We start from the raw sequence: 19,462 nt of genomic DNA, 5'->3' as shown, positions 1-19,462 counted from the left end.
GCAGTGTGAGAACACGTTGGGACTGCTGGCGGTACGCATGGACTGCCGGATGGAAGGCCTGTGATCGCGACGGTGTACGACCTCGTCGTAAACCAGATCCAGCAAGCTTTAAAATGAGTGCATTTCAATCCAAGTAGAGAAACCTCCACCATTGTGATATCTCGCGATTCTCCAGGGACTTCGTATTGCTGCTCGTAGTGTCGCCGAGGCGAAGAGCAGCGAGTGGAGTGCTTAGGGAAGCCGGATCTGTTAGCTTCTGTTGTTGCATCATTGCATTTGGTTTATCGGACGTCATGTAACTTCAGCAAGATTATCATTAGTCATTCGTTAGACTGCCACTAGTCTGAGTTACCATCTTGTGAAATGAATGGAACTCTTGGCTGCCTATCTCATCGCTCGCGAAAGTATTTGTTGCCGGACCTTCTCAGAGGTCGATTCCTGGAGCACCATCTGTGGCCCCTTGTCTCACAAAGTTTACCATCATCTTATTTCACCCATTTGGTGATCAGCTGCTCGTTTTTTTAATTAACCTTTGCTACTGTATTTGCTGTTTTACAGCAGGTTTCTAAATTTTTATATTATTGCCGTTCCTGGCGTCGTGTAATGCCTTCAGCCGTGATTGTGGTCATTTGCTTTAAAATTCTAATCTGGTATTTGTATTTTAGTAGTAAGATTTAAAACCTTATTTACTGCCATTCCTGCCGTCTGATGAATCCTGCTGTGTTTGTGGCGACTTGCCTTTAATATTTCAATACCTGTACTTCGTACGTTGCGGCGAGTTTTAAAGAATTCTTAATTTAGTGCCATTCCTGGCGTGTAAGGCCTTCTGCCCATATCACAGTGGCTTGCTTTTAAAACATTATCTGCTGTATCTATATTTAACAGTGATTTGCTAAATTGTAACTCACTGAAAACACTACTATTTACACACTTGTTTATTCCTTCATTAATAACGTGTGGTATTTTTTATTTATTGTTGAGTCTGGAATTACTGGTTTAAAATAAATTGTGTGTAACTGTAAAAGGCAACCAATAGTAACTAATTAAAACCCCGTCCACAATCGTAACCGAATCCTGCGTTCCCTTGACTACCAGGTTTCACGGTGCACTTATTGTGTTCGAATACAATTGTTATGTCTGCTTCGTCTCGTTGTGTGTTCCTATCAGTTATCTTCTACACTGCACTGTACCGTACTGTTCTGTTATGTACAATACTGTATCCATTTTTTCTACCGAGCGAGGTGGTGCAGTGGTTAGCGCACTGGACTCGCATTCGGGAGGACGACGGTTCAAACCCGTCTCTGGCCATCCTGATTTAGGTTTTCCATGATTTCCCTAAATCGCTCCAGCCAAATGCATGAATGGTTCCTTTGAAAGGGCACGACCGATTTCCTTCCCAATTCTTCCCTAATCCGAGCTTGTGCTCTGTCTCTAATGACCTCGTTGTCAACGGGACGTTAAAAACTGATCTCCTCCTCCCCCGTTTTTTCTAGTTGTGGTCCAAGTTTCATAGGGCTATGATACTTGGCAGTCACAGATCATGTGAAAGTTACTTTCATCCCTAAGTTTTTCACACAAGTACACTCCTGGAAATGGAAAAAAGAACACATTGACACCTGTGTGTCAGACCCACCATACTTGCTCCGGACACTGCGAGAGGGCTGTACAAGCAATGATCACACGCACGGCACAGCGGACACACCAGGAACCGCGGTGTTGGCCGTCGAATGGCGCTAGCTGCGCAGCATTTGTGCACCGCCGCCGTCAGTGTCAGCCAGTTTGCCGTGGCATACGGAGCTCCATCGCAGTCTTTAACACTGGTAGCATGCCGCGACAGCGTGGACGTGAACCGTATGTGCAGTTGACGGACTTTGAGCGAGGGCGTATAGTGGGCATGCGGGAGGCCGGGTGGACGTACCGCCGAATTGCTCAACACGTGGGGCGTGAGGTCTCCACAGTACATCGATGTTGTCGCCAGTGGTCGGCGGAAGGTGCACGTGCCCGTCGACCTGGGACCGGACCGCAGCGACGCACGGATGCACGCCAAGACCGTAGGATCCTACGCAGTGCCGTAGGGGACCGCACCGCCACTTCCCAGCAAATTAGGGACACTGTTGCTCCTGGGGTATCGGCGAGGACCATTCGCAACCGTCTCCATGAAGCTGGGCTACGGTCCCGCACACCGTTAGGCCGTCTTCCGCTCACGCCCCAACATCGTGCAGCCCGCCTCCAGTGGTGTCGCGACAGGCGTGAATGGAGGGACGAATGGAGACGTGTCGTCTTCAGCGATGAGAGTCGCTTCTGCCTTGGTGCCAATGATGGTCGTATGCGTGTTTGGCGCCGTGTAGGTGAGCGCCACAATCAGGACTGCATACGACCGAGGCACACAGGGCCAACACCTGGCATCATGGTGTGGGGAGCGATCTCCTACATTGGCCGTACACCACTGGTGATCGTCGAGGGGACACTAAATAGTGCACGGTACATCCATACCGTCATCGAACCCATCGTTCTACCATTCCTAGACCGGCAAGGGAACTTGCTGTTCCAACAGGACAATGCACGTACGCATGTATCCCGTGCCACCCAACGTGCTCTAGAAGGTGTAAGTCAACTACCCTGGCTAGCAAGATCTCCGGATCTGTCCCCCATTGAGCATGTTTGGGACTGGATGAAGCGTTGTCTCACGCGGTCTGCACGTCCAGCACGAACGCTGGTCCAACTGAGGCGCCAGGTGGAAATGGCATGGCAAGCCATTCCACAGGACTACATCCAGCATCTCTACGATCGTCTCCATGGGAGAAGAGCAGCCTGCATTGCTGCGAAAGGTGGATATACACTGTACTAGTGCCGACATTGTGCATGCTCTGTTGCCTGTGTCTATGTGCCTGTGGTTCTGTCAGTGTGATCATGTGATGTATCTGACCCCAGGAATGTGTCAATAAAGTTTCCCCTTCCTGGGACAATGAATTCACGGTGTTCTTATTTCAATTTCCAGGAGTGTATATTATTTCAGATTTCATTTTAAATACGATACTCAATCGTCTTCTTTTGCTTTTTATAAAATCCTATAAAGGGCCCAATTAATAAAATTGAAAGCAGATCAGTTGTAATCCTTGTCCCTATGGCCATTCCAGCATAGAAAAACGATTCTGCCACCGAGAGTGACACACCAGTTTCTGCTACGTGTAGACTGTTTATACCTAACGTAGGGAAATTGTGTACTGTCACGGGGCAAAATTTTAGTAAATTGTACCATGGCTTACCGAGGATCAGTAGAAGTCGTCTATGAATCACCGGAACACGACATCTTTGCTTAGTGCCACTCTGGTCTTATTGTTACATCACTGAGAAGTCTCTGGAGATAACGAAGCATGCAGTGTGGTCCCTGAAGATTTCCCTTTTATGTCATAGTAGGAGATGAGAGAACAGGGTCCAATGCTGGACGTCGAGATTACAGACTGCGTTAGGTACGACGCGTGTGGCCGCCCAGATTAGAGGTCACGTCTAGAGTAATTACAGGCTGCTTTGAACACGAGTGGCTTGCATGCTGTAGGTGGCGCAGTCTACTGTTGGATCATTAGTGGCTCTAATTCTGCGGCGTATTCTACAAAGCACAATGGAGTGTACCGTGAACCGCGCATGGTATGTACTTGTAATTACCACATCGGTTACTTGCACAACTTGAGCAATGTTTGTAAATTCACATAGAGTATTGTCTCGCTTGCTCTTCCATCCACGACGAGAATGTTTTGAAGACTATTCGATAGTTCTCCCCTCTGCATTAAGACATACAGGGTGCGTAAAACTGGCCCGGAAAATATTTCACGCACCTTAAGACTGGAGATGGGTAGTTCGCGAACGAGCGGATGCAAAGGAACGGTTCACCAAGATGAACGAAAGGACCGAGGAACGAATTTCAAGGAATGATCGGTTCATAGTTCACTTCCGTCGCGGCGGTCTACTTATAGTTCCCGGGAACGAGGAACGATCGGTTCATAGTTCACTTCGGTCGCGGCGATCTACTTATAGTTCCCGGGAACGAGGAACGAGGAACGAATTTCAAGGAATGATCGGTTCACTAGTTCACTTTGGTCGCGGCGGTCACTTGGGCAGTTCTCGTTCTAGCCTCGGTCGCGTGCTCGTCACAGTCTCGGTCTCCCTCGGCTGCACTCGCCGTTCTTCGCATGACCACCTGTCTCAGTTCCACTGACGACTGCTCCTAGTTAATTCAGTATCCAGTTGTTCGTTTCGTTCACTGCGCTCGCCCATTTTACATGTATTCCAAACTGTTCTTCCACTTTCTGGCTATTCAGCGTCCATGACCGGTAATCAAAAAGTATTTTATAGTTACGTAAATTACATAAAAATCACGTTGTATGTAATAGGTACGTCTTTTCAGGTAGTAAAAGGGCATATCAGCTCACTTCATTATATCGATGAACAGCAGAAGACATACTTATAACAAGGCAAGTTTCTTTTGTTATTCATATACTTTTTGGTTTCATCGACATGATTTAGCAACCAACTTTCAATAATTTGCTTAATTTCTAGTGTAAGAAAATTCGTATAAAACGATTTTCGTGTATCTTTCATATACAAAACATTACATTTAGGAAGGCTCTAATTATTTTTAAGTTTTGTTGTTTCTAATTTGCATTATCTGCTAGTTTGGTTTCTTTGAAAAAAAAAGTGGGTTGTGGGTCATTTTGGCTCAGTAGCAAAGCGGTGCTTCTCCATTTGAAAAGGCATAGATTGCCATAAAATCGTTTTTACTTATTATCTCAAAAACATTTGTTCAGAAGGAGCTTTGAAACCAAAAACTTTATTACTGCGAACTTTATTATTATTATTATTATTATTATTATTATTATTGCTGCATTAACTTTAATAATGCAACATAAAAACCTAATTTTTACTAAGCGTGTGACGCAAGTATGATGACAAAACCACATTTTATTTTATGCTTCCATAAAGTCTACTTCACCTACGACTCAGAGACAACGTGAAGTATATATAGAGTGTAAACAATTATTGTTTACAAAGTAGCATAGCTATGTAGTGGAAGTCGAAACGAAGAAGTTTATACAAGACACTTGTGGTCTATAAAGTTGGGAAACAGCCACCAACAGGTTTACAAGACTACATGTGCTATAGCCCATGCGCGTCGCGTGAGATTTTCGTGTTCTCTTCTCCAGCTCTCTACACATCGTCATCGATTGTTTCGCCATTGTTGCTTGCATTAGCTTGTTATTTCTTCACTGCCTAATTATTACAGGTTTGTCTGTTTTGTTATATGTGCTCGTAACGGGCAACACATCGTCCGTAATTGGCGAGCAGTCTGTACTCGGGATGGGTTTTCCGTGCGCCACCCCATATTATTTCCCTGCGATCAGCCACACAACGCTACAGTTGGCTAAACGAGAGGTTCTGCAGAATCACAGAAATTACTTCTAAAAGTGTGTAAGAATTCTGTAATGAATAAAAACTCTATACTCCAGGGGGGAGGCAAGTGCCCCCTCTTGGTGCCATCCATCCTTCAGTAACCTACACTACTAGTTTTCAGTTTTTCACAAGAACCATATACCAAGCACAAATGAACGGTGAACGAGTAAAAATGAACGGTTCCCAAAAAAGAACTATCAGTAGTGAACTAGTTCCCAAGGATGAACGAGTTTGCCCATCTCTACTTAAGACAGGCAGGCCAACTTACATTATCCAACAAGGGGCGGATGATGTAAGTTGAGTTTCCTGTCTTAGGGTGCTTGAAACGCACTGCCAGAAAAAAATAGAGCTCCATCAAGGGCTGTGTTCAGTGTCATCTGAGTATAATATGTGCATACCGAGAGGTTATAGTGTTAGTAAATCATTTGCCAAAGTCATCGGCGATCTGCAGGCGTTCTGCTGCCAAAGCACCCTCTATTTCGTCTCTGCAGGCAGTAATGCACTGAGTTTAGATGTTAACGGTGTTCAGGACATTCATTCTAGGGCATAGCCATTCCCCATCGACGAGCACGTACTACTGTTCAACAGATTCCACCTTCTGAAGGGGGTCGCATTATGGGCCTGCAGGCAACTGGCTAATCATTTCGACGGATTGCCGCACAGGTGCGGAACAGTGTATCGGTATAGTCTTGTCACATCACTTGTCAATAAAATGATCTTGTCGTTGAGGGTGTGGCATTTTTTTCCGGCAGTGCATTTTCCAGGCCATTGTTGTATAGGCATACCACTGTGAAGTAACACAAGAAATTTCACTGCTGGCTATTGAAATTGCAAACACCAGGATGGTCAAAAACTAACGATATTTTATATGAAGATAGTAACTGTTCTCGAAAGAACAGATACCATTGATAACCGTGCAGCTTCTTTAGAATAAATGATAGTTAATTGAAACCCTCAGCTGACGACAGGTGTTGTTGACATGATATACCTCGATGGGGACAGCTGAAAGTGTGTGCCCCGACCGGGACTCGAACCCGGGATCTCCGAGATTGTGGAGAGTTGGAAATGTAGGTCTCACTGGAGGCGTGCAAGGGATAAGTCCCTGCAGTCGCGCCATGCATCTGTGTCCTCGGTGGCTCAGATGGATCGCCGGCACGGTAGCTCAGCGTGTTCGATCAGAGAGCCGATTGTCCTCTGTAATAAAAAAACTGAGTAAAGGAATCAACGCTCTACTTGAAAGAATGTCATGTGACGACCGCCCGGACCAAACGAAACGAACAATACCGAAAAAAAGAAAAAAGAAGAAAACGAAAAAAAAGATGTATAGAGCGTTTGCCATGAAGCAGGAGATCCCGGGTTCGACTCCCGGTCGGGGCACACATTTTCATATGTCCCCGTCTAGGTATATATATATATATATATATATATATATATATATACTAACTAACAAAGAAAATTGCCAAGAACTAGCTAAATATTTCTCACAACTCCTAAATTGCCCACAACCAAGTACAAGATTCCCCAGATTACAACCAGAACACACGAATGAGACTTCACTACCACCATCTCAAGAAGAAATTTATAGTCACATTAGAAAACTCAAAAATAATAAATCATCGGGAGAAGATGGAATTGTAGCTGAACTACTGAAAAACCTTGGTCCAAATTCGTTAAAAGAGATCACTAGCATCATCAAAGAAATTTGGCAGACAGAAAATATCCCAGAGGAGTGGAAGTGTGCACTAATTCACCCATTGCACAAAAAGGGAGAGAGATCAGACGTAAACAACTACAGAGGCATTTCACTTTTACCAGTTACCTACAAAATTCTATCTGCATGTCTCCTAAAGAGGGCACAAGAACAACTAGAACATACAATTTCAGACTACCAAGCAGGCTTTCGTCCTAATAGATCATGCCCGGAACAGATATTCAACCTTAAAACTATTTTAAAGATTAAAGCAATCAGGTCAAAACCAGTAATCTGCACATTCGTTGATTTCAAAAAGGCATACGATTCCATAGACAGACAGTCTCTATGTCACATTCTCGAAGAACGAGGCCTAGACACTAAAACCCGAAAACTAATTGAACAAACACTAACAGAAACCAAATCAAAAATTAAATTCAGAGGGGAAATTTCGGAACCATTCTCAATTAAAACAGGAGTAAGACAAGGAGATGGGATCTCACCACTATTATTCAATATAGTTTTGGACAAAGTTATGAAAGAGTGGGAAGTAACACTAAGGAAACAAAGCTTTTGGAAGCCAATTGAACTAGGAAGAGGTAAAGGAAAATTGAACATCCCTTATTTAGCGTTTGCAGATGACTTGGCAATTATAACTGACAGTGAAGAAACAGCAGTAAAACAAATTGAGACACTTAAAGAATGTGCTGAGAAGGTTGGCCTGCAAATCTCCTTTGAGAAGACAGAATTCATCTGCTCAAAATTAGATATTTCGAAACTAAAAACAAAGTATGGTGAAATAACTAGAGTCAAGCACTTTAAGTATCTCGGTGAAGTTATTGAACCAACAGGACTTGAGAAAATAGCACAAAAAAACCGATTACAGAAAATCAAGAAAGTATTCGGACTTATTCAAAATATATATAACAAGAAATGTCTATCAAAAGGCACTAAAATCAGACACTACAACACAGTCATCAAACCAACAGTCACATATGCAAGTGAAACACTCTCCCTGAATAGAAAATTAGATTTACACGAAATTAAGAAAGTAGAGAGAAAAATTATTAGAAAAATCCTAGGACCACGATACACACAAGATGGATACAGGCTGCAGACTACCGAGACAACCGAAAAAATATCAAACATCGAGGCAGATATCAGGAAGAGGCGGATGAAGTTTTATGGACATATAGACAGATTACCTGGAAACAGGTTAACTAAACGTCTATTGGACTATATGACATCACTTAAGGCAACAATACCCTGGGTAACTGAAGTTAAGAAGGATTTGAAAAAGGCAAAAATTGACATAACAAACACATCAGACCGGGATACATTCAGAAGAAAAATCGACAAGTGGAAGTTTACTCCAGAGACGGAATCTAAACCTTTCCGACCAAAGTGGACCGAAGAAAGGAAGAAGGCCTTTGGGGAGGCAATGAAGAAATACTGGGGAAATAAGAAGAACATTAAGAAATGTTAATCACCTGCTTATCGTTCTCCCATGGGGACATTCGCTAATAATAATAATAATAATAATAATAATAATATATATATATATATATATATATATATATATATATATATATATATCAACAACACCTGTAGGCAGCTGAGGGCTTCATTTAATTATCATTTATTTTAACGAAATTTTGGTTAGTGTATGTCGACGGTATAGTAGGAGGGACATACTAGTAAATGTATAGGTTATTTCTATGTGTGGTATACTTTGTGCGAAATAGATAGGTCAAGCACAAAACATTACAGACGAATAATTCAGGATACAATATACGCACTAAGATCGTTAATGCTCCTATGCAACCCATACCAGAGCCTAAGTTCGAAATGGGCTCACGAAAGGAAGCTCTTGCTCAGATAACATACACACAATAGAAAGAATATTCGAGAACCAATAAATATATTGTTTTCGTCGATTTTGAAAGGCGTTCAGCACACAAGATAGTATGGGAAATTTTACAGAGACATCCGTACCCTCAACAACATATGCTTAGCAAAAACCTGTATTTGAACACACATATAATTCTTCAAAAAGAAAGAGAGCATCAGATACTAATTATAAATTATGGTGTAAGAGAAGGATGTATATTATCCCTTCCTTTCTGTGGTTATTAATTATTATTACTAAGTGAAACACAAGAAAGGGATAATATAAGAAATATATATATTGACTTGTAGGTGGCCAAAGATAAATATTAAATTATGTTTCAAATGAGCGCCAGGCTCCCTACAAAGTATTTCAAATGCTTTCGGTGAAATGTAATGCAGACTAAGTTCACTGGCCTAGAATAAATCGTATCTTTGAAAGAATGCATTTTCTGACGAAATAAAATTAGTGAAGTTTTGCACTTTAGTTAATTGAATAACTTGAAATGATTCTTCCTGCTCCGTCTGTGGTGATATGTTACACAAAAAAATTAATTTAAATACGCCGCGTAATGGCGGCCAATTGTTGCCAGTCAAAGACCACCGCTGCTCTCTCCGCAAAGACTGAAAAAAATGCTAAATAACTTCTTGCAATTATTAATTCAGGAAGAATTGTTTGAATGGGTTCTTTAAGTAACACAACTCACTCACTTTTTGTAAATATATTTACGCTAAGCACAGAATACACATTTGAATTATTCGCTACTTACGAGAACAAATAGAATAAAAGCTACCGCTTTACAATAGCAAGCATACCTTACATACAGCAGAAGAAATTATCTGACTGGAGGTGATTTTAAATATCTCTTTTCTCTTATATATAATAACAAAGATAATAATGTTAGTTTCGAGAACGTTATGCACTAGGATCTCATCTCATACAAATAATGTCTTTTTATTACATTGCAATCGATATAGCCTTTCTTTGAAGCTAATTTAATACATTTTTATAATTAATTTGTGGTTTATGTCCATATAGTATTGATCACAGTCCGTTTTACTTCAAATATATCGGCTTGCATATTTCAAAAGGGACACTACAGATGCAGTCAAGGCTCGACACTCTTTAATATAAAGTGTGTCCCAGAAGCGATGGTCAATATTCAGGAATAGAACAGGAACGATGATTAGAAGCAAAAAGAGTCCAGTAAGCATGGGCTCCTAAGCGTATACCTTAAGAGTTACAAGCAATTCTTGATCTTAGATACTGTGAAACAATTCTCTTTTACTACAAGTACTTTGAGAGTTGGTACTATGGACCAAAACAAGAAAAAAGTCCAGTAACCAGAGTTTATAATGTGCCCGCTTTAAACCTATGCACACGTGTTCACCTTTACTACTGAGAAACATCTCTTCTATTAAACAAATAGTCTTAGGTCTTAAGATATGCATTTTAGAGCCCTCGTTTAGTAAACAATCCCGGACGGATCCAAACTTCCTTGTGTCACAATGTCTATATACCTGTATCACAGTCTCTTACATAGGGTAACATCTTAAGTCTAGATTCCTTGTAATCTCATTGTCACTGGTGAGAGAATCCAGAGAAAAACTGCGAGAATTTAGTGACGAATGTAGGTGACTCTGGTATAGGGATGTAGACAGAGTGACATACGCAAGTTTTGATCGGTCCGGAAGGCGTGCACGGATACGGTGGTTAAAGCGTCCGCTCGCGATAAGTCGGAAATCCGGCGTCGAGTCATAGTCCGGCACAATTTGTCATATGTCCCCAATAGGTAGTACTTCTATAACCAACAAGTCTGAGACCAAGTTATTTGCTTTCGAACTTATTTCAAATTAATTTAGGACAGCTGGATATCGTCTGTTCATCCAGATTTCCAGAAGGCTTTTGATACCGTTCCACACAAGCGACTATTAATCAAATTGCGAGCACATGGAGTATCGTCTGAGTTGTGTGACTGGATTCGTAATTTACTCTCAGAGAGGTCACAGTTCGTAGTGATAGACGGCAAATCATTTAGTAGAACTGAAACGTCCCCTTTGAGCAATTATACATGACTGTGTTTAAACTGACACACAATATTTTTAGCGCAACGCAATCTGACTTTCAAAAATCCCTACAAAACAATGGCCCTGACTAACATTAACCTACACGTTTCACAAATCACTTACCTCACAAAAATCTTCGTTACTCGAACTACTGCAATACAGCGAGCGCCACTGCTGCCAGCTAAATAAAAGATTCAAACTACGGAAGGCACTAACTACTGATAGGCATAGTTAGCAAATGAAAGATTTTAATAGAGAATAAACAATGTATTTACCTTAATAGTCATCACAAGTCATAATATATATAGCAGTTCATGACATCCAGTCTTACAAATTTCAACACTCCGCCATTTCTCTCCCCACATCCACCACTGCTGGCGGCTCACCTCCAACTGCGCAACGCTAAGCGCTGTTAACGTCCAGCTGCCCAACACTACAATGGCGAGTATTACAACAATGCCAACCAGCCACTGACTGCACACAGCACAGCCACTGATTTTCATACAGAGCGCTACGTGGCGTTGCCAATATAAAAAACCTAAACAGCCTACTTACAGAACAGAAGCGATATCTGGCGTTCCGCATGGTAGTGTCATAGGCCCTCTGCTGTTCCTGATTTTTATGAATGATCTAGGTGATAATCTGAGGAGCCCCCTTACACTGTTTGCAATTGATGCTGTAATTTACCGTCTACTAAAATCAACAGACGTTCAATTCCAATTACAAAATGATCTAAAGAGAATTTCTGTATGGTGCGATAAGTGGCAATTGGCACTAAACAAAGAAAAGTGCCGGGTCATCCACATGGGTACTAAAAGAAATCCGATAAATTTTGGGTATTCGATAAATGGCACAAATCTAAGGGCTGTCAATTCGTCTAAATACCTAGGAATTACGAGCAACTTAAATTGGAAAGACCACATATATAATATTGTGGGGAAGGCGAAACAAAGACTGCACTTTGCTTGCAGAACACTTAGAAGATGCGACAAACCCACTAAAGAGACAGCCTACATTACACTTGTCCGTCCTCTGCTGGAATATTCCTGCGCGGTGTGGGATCCTTACCAAGTAGGATTGACGGAGGACATCGAAAAAGTAAAAAGAAGGGCAGCTCGTTTCGTGTTATCGCGCAATGGGGGTGAGAGTGTCACTGATATGATACGCGAGTTGGGGTGGCAGTCACTGAAACAATCGCGGTTTTCTTTGCGGCGAGATCTATTTACGAAATTTCAATCACCAACTTTCTCTCCGGAATGCGAAAATATTTTGTTGACACCCACCCACGTAGAGAGAAATGATCATCATAATAAAATATATCAGAGCCCGAACGGAAAGTTTTAGGTGTTCCTTTTTCCCACGCGCCATTCGAGAGTGGAATGGTAGGGAAGTAGTATGAAAATGGCTCGATGAAACCTCTGCCAGGCACTTAAGTGTGAAATGCAGAGTAACCATGTAGATGTAGATATCCAAGTAAATATTGGATAAAATATTTGACGGCTACGGATACACAGACATTAAATTAAATACATTCCAAATGATATGTGGCACGGTGAGAAGAACATTAAAAAACAAAATCCAGAAGGGCACCCACCTCAGGACGTATAATGTAAAAGCTGTCCCTAAGCTGCGTTATGAAAGTGAGTCATAGATAATGAGAGATAGATAAAAGCCGTGTACAAACAGTGGAAATGAAACTTCTAAGGTCCGTAAAAGGATGTGCTAAACGAAATCGATATAGAAGAGGTTAGGGTTGCAAATATATAACCTAAATGATGAAATACAAATTAATAAAAAGTGGAAAGGTTACCTAGAACATACTGTATAAGTATACAAATTGAAAATGTTCATTGTTTTGTGTTCCTTATCGAAATTTTCATCCAGAAATATGTTAGTACCCAATGAAGTGTACAAAACAATGTAAAACTTCTCTAATACGATATATAAATTGAAGGGGGAGAAGAGAGAAAGGAAAGGAGCACGGTGTGGCCGCGAGGTTTGAGGCGCCACGTCACGGATTGCGCGACCCCTGCCGTAGGAGACTGATGACCTCAGCAGTTGAGTCGCATAGTGCTCAGAGCCAACCCTGCCGTAGGAGGTTCGAGTCCTAGCTCGAGCTTCGGTGTGTGTGTAGGGAGAAGGCTTCAAAGGAAAGGAGAGAGGAGAGAAAGGAAAGGAGCGCGGTGTGGCCGCGAGGTTTGAGGCGCCATGTCACGGATTGCGCGACCACTCCCGTCGGAGGTTCGAGTCCTTCCTCGAGCTTTGGCGTGTGTTGTTCTTAGCATAAGTTAGTTTAAGTAGTGTGTAAGTCTAGGAACCGATGACCTCAGCTGTTTGGTCCCTTGTAAATTCAGACATATTTGAACATTTTTTTTTTAAAAAAGTAAAGGAGAGACACTGATATCAGATGCATCGGGACTCTATGCGGAATCAGCGGCGACGTGTAAAAGTGTGTGCCAGACTGGTATTCGAACCCGAGATCTGCTTACTAGGCAGCTTCGTTAATCACTGCCCCACCCCCACCCGCCGACGCAGTGTTTGTGGCAAATGCGGGGACCATCTTCAATCCCCGCCCGTCTCGTCCGTGCTCGCTTATCTTAGGTTGCCGCTAGAGGTCGAACGTAAATGTTCATCTGCACTGAAGGGTGCGGATTCATTGTCCAACGAGGAGAATCACTTATATGAATGCATAGTGCCTGTTCTTTCAGACATGCCCGGAAGAACAAACACCACATATTCCTATAATTTTCTAATATGTGTTTTGTAGCTTTGTTGCAGATAGCGCAACGACGAGCTGCAGTACGCGCATGTTAGAGAGTCGCCACGTGCTGTAACTTGTACCCTGTATTCCCACAAAAAATGGTTCAAATGGCTCTGAGCACTATGGGACTTACCATCTGAGGTCATCAGTCCCCTAGACTTACAACTACATAAACCTAACTAACCTAAGGACATCATACACATCCATGCCCGAGGCAGGATTCGAACCTGCGAGCGTAGCGGTCACGCGGTTCCAGACTGAAGCGCCTAGAACCGGGTATTCCCACAGTCCAGAGAAGTTTGCTGAGTCCAGAGATGTTTGCTGAGAGAGCAAATGACAGCCTTGTGCAACAATATTTAACTTGTTAAAAGGAATTGTGGCGCTGTACCTTTGTCATAATTAATGGGAATGCTTTTTCATATCGTCTAGATAGGCAGTACCATTTTAACTGAACGAGAAGTCAGTTCAGATCGTGAAGAGGTAGTTTTGGGCAAGTTGACGCTTCCCGGGCTTGCATAATTATTTGTTAGTAGTATATTATGGGGCTGTAAGGAACAACAATCAATGATTGTGGTTGTGAGTTTTGAACGATGATAGCGGACAGGGATGCGTATACTTCCATGGCGCAAAGCTAGTGGCTCTGGAAGCATACTGAGAAGGAATTAAGTTGTGGTTACATTGTTGTTGTGCACTCTTAGGGGATAGCCTTGTGGCTGTTTATTGGTTGTGTACTGGTAGATTTTGAGTCTTGAGCGATGTAGTGACTCAAGAGCGTTTTATTTACGGTGACAGTCTCTAGCAGTTGTAAGTGGAAGTTTATCTTGTTTCTACACTGACGATTTACCCGTTAGTTTGTGGAGGTCAGCTCCGTGATAGTTACAGAGAGATCTCGCCTATTAAAGAAGCCGTTTAAATAAAAAGCATATGTACAGCAAAGCTGTTGCTTATGATTAATATTGTCTAATGACTTTTACAGTTAAGGATCTTTAGTGGGACGCGTGACGTCCAGAGGGTTAAATTTTGACTTGACTTTTTAATTGTATGGACAAAGTCATGGTGGCACGTAGGTTTTTCTTGTTTGTCCCATTTGTTCATGATTGCTGTCCGTTGTTGGGAATTTATACCTTAGTTGACACTAGTGCACTTACGACGAATTGAGTATACTGATGTGTGAACTGAAGATCTAAACTAAGGCTACGCCACTGAAAACAAAATTTAGTTCCCCACTTACGACTGAAAATAAATTGCCTTTCAACGACAAATTTTATGAAACCGAGACTAATAGAATTGAGAAATAATAACTTGGAAAGTACTTTCAAGAACAAGAAACATTGAATATACGCTAATTACACGTAATTGCGATAAAGCTGACACAATGTGTATAATTCTATTACGCATGGAGGTATGATAAGGGGAGTTGTCATTATGACACAAACTTGAAGCCAACATTCGCATGTTAGTTCCCCAAAAAATTAACTTCTGGAGTAAGTGTTTTATCAAAAATTCGATCTTGCATCATTTTCAGATTAACTAATCATTTGTATTATAGTCTAAAGTGTAAAGGAATCATTCAAGTGGTATTTGCTTTTACATGCATCAAGTTTGGTTGCACTGTTTACTTTTATTGCGTTGATTTTTTTCTGTCATTTGACTTTAGTTTTCATATCAGGCCATCTCGATAATCTTTCTGGGTGAACACTGTGAGAAGAAAAGATTGAATACCGACCAATGTAGAAAAATATGGTCTCGGCATTTTCAGGAAGAGAATATACATCGAAAATCAGTTTCGTCATTCCGTATTAAGGAGAAGGCTGGATTAGGAAGCCAGGCTTTCCATATCACATGCTCGTCTTCTTGGTTATTCGAAACGTAAAACAAAAAGAGATTTACATTAACAAGTTGAAATGCGTCGCATTACAGGGTAAAATAATGAACTTACGACCAGAAGAAACGTCTTAAAATGCTTATTTCACACAGTTTTAGCCACAAAGCATTGTAATAGTAAATTAAACCAGAAGCAGACTTCTGCTGATGTTTTGGGGCATCTAACATGGCGCCGCCGGCTTCAAAGCAGCGTGGGGCCTAAATCTGTGGTGCCATCTCCCGTTATTATACCTCCATGATATTACGACTATATAAACTGAAAAAGAAAGATATTTATTATTAAAAGAGATTAACTGAAAAGCACAAATTGATATATTGTGTTTAATTCATTAATGTACAAAACAATTACATGTGACAAAGAGAAGAAAGACGAAGGAAATCAGATTTATTTTCATAAAAACAAAATAAAAGAAGGCCTGTGCAGGCAGTAAATTATATCGCTGACTTGGCTTGTTGCTTAATACTGTGATAAACATACAGAACAAAAGAGCGTAATTTTCGTTGGATTCAATTTTCATTCAAAAAATGGCTCTGAGCACTATGGGACTTAACTTCTGAGGTCATCAGTCCCCTAGAACTTAGAACTACTTAAACTTAACTAACCTAAGGACATCACACACAGCCATGCCCGAGGCAGGATTCGAACCTGCGACCGTAGTGGTCGCGCGGTTCCCGACTGAAGCGCCTAGAACCGCTCGGCCACATTGCCGGCCAATTTTCATTAATGAAGGGTTCATTAGTAGATTTTACTACTGAAATTGACGTGATATCAGTAAGTGAAAGGTTTTATTTTTAATAACCATTCCTATATTATTTTTGAATGGGATTAGTGTGAATGGATTTTCTATAACACATTGGTACAAGTCTACCACATATAAATCGCGCAGTGCGATAAGCTTTAAAGGCATAAGTTTCTTACCACAGTGAAATAACCTCCAGGATGCTTGAGACGTTATTGTTAAGCAGATTATTTCGCTCGATCACATTTACGTAACCAAATAAGTAACTGTAATTATTTTCGATTACTGCTATTTTGTCTCTAGAAATTCACGTGTACGTGTGATTCCATTATGAACTAAGGACTCTTTGTGTTTGAACAGTATGTCAGATCCGTTAAAAAATGAAAAGTGATTATACGTATAATTAGTCTTGCGCACTGTAGAGCCTATACTCAGGTGATATGCAAACAGAGGCCAGTCAAACAGTAATCCTAACAGGTACACAAAACGTATGCCATACACTGACATTTCAACTGATCGTACTTGTTTATCCAGTGTTACTTAAATTAAATTATAAATCGTATTTTATTATCAGTGCAACGATTTCCAATAGCAGCAACTATATACAAGCTAGTCAGAAGAAGGAATATGGGAGGACCAAAGAAAGATGTGAATAAATTCTGTGTACCCAAAACAGGTCATTGAAGCCTAATCTTCGTTCGTGAGGATAAGACAAGACTGTATGCGAAATTTAGTACACAGGGCTGTTACCTCTGGCATCAGGAACAGCACTAACTGTGGTGTCACCGCCAGACACCACACTTGCTAGGTGTGCCTTTAAATCGGCCGCGGTCCGTTAGTATACGTCGGACCCGCGTGTCGCCACTGTCAGTGATTGCAGACCGAGCGCCACCACACGGCAGGTCTAGAGAGACTTACTAGCACTCGCCCCCAGTTGTACAGCCAACGTTCATAGCAATGGTTCACTGACAATTACGCTCTCATTTGCCGAGACGATAGTTAGCATAGCCTTCAGCTACGTCAATTGCTACGACCTAGCAAGGCGCCATAGCATTTGATAATTAATATTGTGAAGTATGTACAGTAATGAGAGATGTTCTACAATTGTGGATTAAAGTTAAGTATTATATCAACTACGTACTTTATTTGCTACTATTAATTCCCTTAACTGTTCCAGACCTCGCGCCAGTCAGCGTGCATTTCGGCCTCCTCTAGCAACACAGTGTTGGCTCTCCTGCCAACACTTCACTAACACCAACGGAGCTTTGATGACAGAAACAGGTACGTCATACCATATGCTTCAACTGTATGCTATAATTCATCAACCCCAGTGGTGGACATTCTCTCGGTAACTCATGATCAGGCACTTTGAATGGACTACATACCTGGCGAACGTGGTTGGCAGGACAACAGCTCGTACATCCTCCGTAGGTCACGACAGCACGGGCTAGATGCAGTCATGCGTTAGCGTATTGAAAGCTAACGTCAAGGAAATCTTGAAGACAAGGCACCGCTATTGGCCTTAACGCAGCATACATGTAAAACCGGCTGACCGGCTATGCGAACCAAAGGTGATGATCATGTGTAGGAAATGGGTGACCCATATTATCACCCCAAGTGCCGGTTTTGTGTCACGGTAACGAATGCAGTCTGGAAGCACTCGTTCTCTTCGGGACCTCCACTCAGGGATCATGATGCTATGCGTAGAACCGGGATTTTATATGAAAAGAAGGCGTGGGGTCACTCATGGTGTATATTGTTGCAGTTGGACGCGCCATTGTTGCGCGCCTATCCGTGCTGTCGTGTCAAGGAAAGTCTCAAAACGGCCGGCGTGCTGAAAGGTCGCAGGGCTCCAGACAGCATTGCAATGTCGGATGTGACGGGTGAAGAAATGTAGTAGCGGTGTCTAAGGGTATTCCTGGATAAACTATGTAATGTCACACATGGGGTAGAGGATGAACGCAAAAAAAGGTACAAACGACGCTCTGGAGCATTTTGCTGCCCCTCTGTTTCTTCTTCTTCGACGAAATGTGACCCAGCAGATTGGTGGACTGCTGCTCTAGAGTTCACATGTTCGCGTCTTCCTCAACTGAACAGTGATGGACGGGACGTGATGGACCAAACAATTCGCCCCTCTGGATTTCTTTCTGTGGGGTATTGAACGCCTCGCCAGTTCGTGACTGAGCCGTTTCGGCTCCTTTTGGTTACTTTATTTGACTTGCCAAGCAGCAGATTCGTGCATGTCGCTATAGGAAGCGTGCGCTGTGAGTTCCGGGCGTTTTACTGACTAACCGGACTCGCTTGGTGGAGTCTCGGTATGGCGGTCAAGAAGGAAATTTCTGGCTGGCAACAAGAGCTCCGACTCGACTCGCAGTTGACAAGTTGGTTGGGCGCCTTCAGAGCAGTGCGTGATTGAGTGTGCGACATCGAAGTCAGGGCATATGTGAGTGAAGTGGGCAGCCGCCCATCGAGTGAAGGAATCGTGAGGACACGGGGTCTGGCCAAAGAAAGACTGCTGTACCAGTTGCACCTCGTGACAGCCCCTGCTCGACCAAAAAGACCTAAAGTAGGTGACAACGTTCCAGAACATTGACTCTCGCTGTGCACTTGTGACGTGGAGCTGATTTTAACATCTAGTTGAATCTGTTTTGTGCCATTTACTGAGTGGCAGTCCGTTTTGTTGTTTGGTGTTTGCTGCTGATTCCGACAGACTTTATTAAGAGTGCATTGTTCATTGTTTCATGTTATATGGGTTTCCCCCCTTACTTTGTTCTTGTTGTCGCCGGCTGGAATTAAATGATTTTTTGTCATAACTTTTAAACTGTCATTGGTTTCAGCACCCGTGTGGACTGGGAGAGTGATTCAGCTGGTCTGACCGTGTTCTGTGAATATGTCTGGTTTCAAGATTTTCATTATGCGAATTTTTGTAACTGGGCTTAGTTGATGCTGTACCTCTGCTTAAATCTATTTAATTAGACTTCTGTGGTA

At 42.1% G+C, this 19,462-nt stretch overlaps 1 non-coding gene across 1 annotated transcript; it reads left to right on the top strand.

Moving 5' to 3' along the window:
• The first annotated feature begins 1,235 nt into the window (after positions 1 to 1,235).
• On the top strand, positions 1,236 to 1,308 carry Trnaa-cgc. Its single transcript has one exon. It is a non-coding gene; the product is annotated as a tRNA-Ala (tRNA).
• Positions 1,309 to 19,462: the final 18,154 nt, after the last annotated feature.

The sequence above is a fragment of the Schistocerca americana genome, chromosome 9 (assembly GCF_021461395.2).
Source record: "Schistocerca americana isolate TAMUIC-IGC-003095 chromosome 9, iqSchAmer2.1, whole genome shotgun sequence".
NCBI classification, from domain to species: Eukaryota; Metazoa; Arthropoda; class Insecta; order Orthoptera; family Acrididae; genus Schistocerca; species Schistocerca americana.
This window is presented reverse-complemented; position numbering and strand designations above follow the sequence as displayed.